Source organism: Rhinopithecus bieti, unplaced genomic scaffold (assembly GCF_001698545.2).
Source record: "Rhinopithecus bieti isolate Rb0 unplaced genomic scaffold, ASM169854v2 scaffold_10223, whole genome shotgun sequence".
NCBI lineage: Eukaryota > Metazoa > Chordata > Mammalia > Primates > Cercopithecidae > Rhinopithecus > Rhinopithecus bieti.
The window spans coordinates 2237336-2240896 of NW_016806659.1; the positions used below are offsets into that span (position 1 = coordinate 2237336).

At 36.1% G+C, this 3561-nt stretch overlaps 1 long non-coding RNA gene across 1 annotated transcript in view; it reads right to left on the reverse strand.

Annotated features, from left to right (window-relative positions):
- Nucleotides 1–210: 210 nt before the first annotated feature.
- LOC108533025 (uncharacterized) overlaps nt 211–3561 on the reverse strand; it is an 11852-nt gene continuing 8501 nt past the window's right edge. Inside the window, exon 5 of the long non-coding RNA XR_001886621.1 lies at nt 211–360. This is a non-coding gene — a long non-coding RNA (uncharacterized LOC108533025). The remainder of the gene's footprint in view (nt 361–3561) is intronic.

Sequence of the window (3561 nt, forward strand, 5' to 3'; positions counted from 1 at the left end):
AGTTCCTGATGCAGTCCCGACAGGAGTGGGGGGCTGAGGAAGTCCGCTGGGGGCGCTTGCGGGGAGCAGCTTTTCTAGGAGTGGGAGAGCAATAGGCGGGGCACGGGCCTGTGGGGGGGGGGGGCGTTCCGTAGGTGTGGCCAGGTAAATCTTGGTCTCTTCGGATTGACGTCACCTGGCGCATGCCCTGTTGATCTGCACCTTCCCGAGCACCGGCTGCATTTTCGCACGCGCGGGAAAAGTTGATGATGAAGAACTCGGAAGTGCGCCATCTTGCCTCCGTTCCTCCAAACAGTAAACAGTAGCTTTTTATTGCTAAGTAGCATTTTATTGCAGGGATATTCCCCAATATCCAGTCACCTGTTGAAGGACATTTGAGTTATTTCCAGTTTGAAGTTATTATGAATAAAGCTATGACTATAAACATTTTCTATAAGTTTTTGAATCTACATATTTAATTTTCTTTCTATACAGGAGCAAGAAGTAAATTGGAAAATAAAATTAAAAGTACAAGATCATTTACAATAGCATCCAAAACAATAAATTACTTTTATTTCTATTTGAAAACATTTTAAATTTTTTTAAAGTCTCTCTTAATGATGTGAAGAACTTAGCCCTCAACTGACTGGAAAGCTAGATCACCCCTAAATCTCTCGTCTGGAGCATCCCAGATGACTATTTATGGCACCTTTGGTATGGTAATGGCTGTAAATCAATAGTAATCGTTTTCTCACCATAAGCACCATGTCTTATTTCCCATGACTTTGGAGTCGTGATACATCGACTGAAAATAAGTATTTTCTGACTCATGGCTGTATTACATAAAGTTCTGGGTTAATCATAGTTAGCTTTGCATTTTTAAGAAGAAAAAAAAAGAGAGAGAAGAGAAGGACAAAGAGAAGGAAGGGGAAGGAGAAGGGGAAGAAAGAAATGATGTGTCACTGAGTATCACCTCTTGCAGAAAGCTGAAACTTACAAATCTGTAGTTCTAGAAAGCCTAAGGCACACCCTCGAACAATCTGAATAACAAATCCCAGGTTATTCTTCTTTGTTTCTAATATTTTTAACTATGGCAAAATTTGCATAATACAAAATGTATCGTCTTAGCCATTTTTAAGTATACAGTTCAGTATACAGTTCAGTGGTTTCTTCCACCTTTTGGCTGCTATGAACATGGCTGTACGATGTCTCTTCAAGACCCTGCTTTCAATTCTTTTGGATATCTACCCAGAAGCAGAATTGCTGGATCATACAGCAACTCTACTATAGTTTTTAGTTTTTTGAGGAACTGCCATCCTGATTCCCATGACAGCTGCCCCATTTTACATTCCCACCAGCAATGCACAAGGGTTCCAATTTCTCCACATCTTCTCTAATACTTGTTATTGTCTGGTGAGATAATAGATGATCAGATACATAGATAGATAGATAGATAAATAGATAGATATGAAGTAGCCATCCTACTGGGTGTGAGGTGGTATCTTCTTGTGGTTTTAACTTGCATTTCCCTAACAATCAGTGATGTTTAGCATCTTTTCATGTGTTTATTGACCATTTGTGTATCTTCCTTGGAGAAATGTCTATTCAAGTCGGTCTTAGCTGCTGGGCTGCTGTAACAAAAATATCACAGACTGGGTGGCTTAAAAAACAAATATTTATTTCTCACAATTCTGGGAAGTCCAAGACCACAGTGCTAGCAGATTCAGTTCTTTCATAACAAAATCCTTTGCCCATTTTTGAACTGGGTTTTTTTGAGGTTGTTGTGAGGTTTTAATAGTCCTCTAGATGTTCTAAATATTAATCCTTCATTAGATACATGATTTGTAAATATTTTCTATCATTCTATGCATTGTCTTTTTAGTCTGTTGATTGTGTCTTTTGATGCACAAATTTGCAAAATTTTTATGAGATCCAATTTGTCTGTTTTTATTATTATTGCCTATGTCTTAGTGTTATATCCAAGAAATTGTTGCTAAATCCAATTTCATTACGCTTTTGCCGTGTGTTTTCTCCTAAGAGTTTCATAGTTATAGCTCTTATATTTAGCTCTTTGATCTATTTCGAGTTAACTTTTGTATATGGGGTTAGATAAGGGTCCAATTTCATTCTTTTGCATGTGGATATCCAGTTTTCCCAGCACCATTTGTTGAAAAGATTGTCCACTACCTATTAAATGGTTTTGGCACACTTGTAGAAACTAATTTGACCATTTATGCAAGGATTTATTCCTGACCTCTCTATTCTGCTTCATTGATCTATGCCTATCTTTATCCAGTACTACAGTTCTGGTTACTGTAGCTTTTAGTAAATTTTGAAATCAAGAAGTGTGAGTCCAATGTTCTGCTTCTTTTTCAAGATAGTTTTGGCTATTTGGTTTTTCTTGAGATTCCATATGAAGTTCAGGATATATTTTGCTATTTCTGCAAAAAGTTTGTTGGGATTTTTATGGGGATTGCACTGAATTTGTAGATCACTTTGGGTAGTATTGACATCTTAACAATATTAAGTCTTCCAATCCACAAACATGGGATGCCTTTCTATTTATTTTTGTCTGATTTATTCCAGCAATATTTTGTAGTTTTCATTGTACAAGTCTTTCACATCCTTGGATAAGTTAATTCCTAACTATTTTATACTTTTGATAATATTGTATATAGGATCTTTTCTTAATTTCCTTTTCAGATTGTTCATTGTGAGTGTGCAGAAATGCAAATGATTTTTGCTTATTGATTTTGTATCCTGCTACTTCGCTGAATTCACTTGTTAGTTCTCACAGTGCTTTGTGGAACTTTAGGGCTTTCTAGATATATGATCAGATCATCTGTGAACACAGATCACTGTACTTCTTTCTTTCTGATTTGGAATGCCTTTTATTTCTTAGTCTTGCCTAATTGTTTAGCTAGCACTTCCAGTAATACGTTGAAAAAAGTGGCAAAAGTGGGCATTCTTGCCTTGTTCCTTATCTTGGGAGAAGTTTTCAGCTTTTTACTACTGAGCATGGTGTTGCCTCAGTTTTCATACATGGTTTTTATTATGTTGAGATGGTTTCTTTCTATTCCTAGAGTGTTGCTTCTTTTTTTAATAAGTGTTCATTTCTGTCAAATGCTGCTTCAGCATCAACTGAGATGACCATGTCATTTTTTCCCTTTGTTGCATTAATGTCATGTTTTATATTGATCAGTTTTCACAGGTTGAACCATCCTTACATTCCGGATATGAATCACATTTGGTCATAGTGTATAATCCTTTTAATATGCTGCCGAATTCAGTTTTCTAGTATTTTGCTAAGATTTTTACATCAATGTTCATAGCTTTGTCTGGCTTTGTACCTGGGCAATGTTGGCCTCACAAAATGAGTTAGAAAGTATTCCTTCCTCTTCAATTTGTTGGGAAAGTTTGAGAATAATAGACATTAGTTTATTAAATGCTGGGTAGAGTTAGCAGTGAAGCCATCAGATCCACAACTTTTATCAGGAGATTTTTGATTGCTGATTCAACCTTCTTACCAGTTACAGGTCTTTTCAGATTTTTTATTTCTTTTTTTTTTTTTTTTTTTTTTTT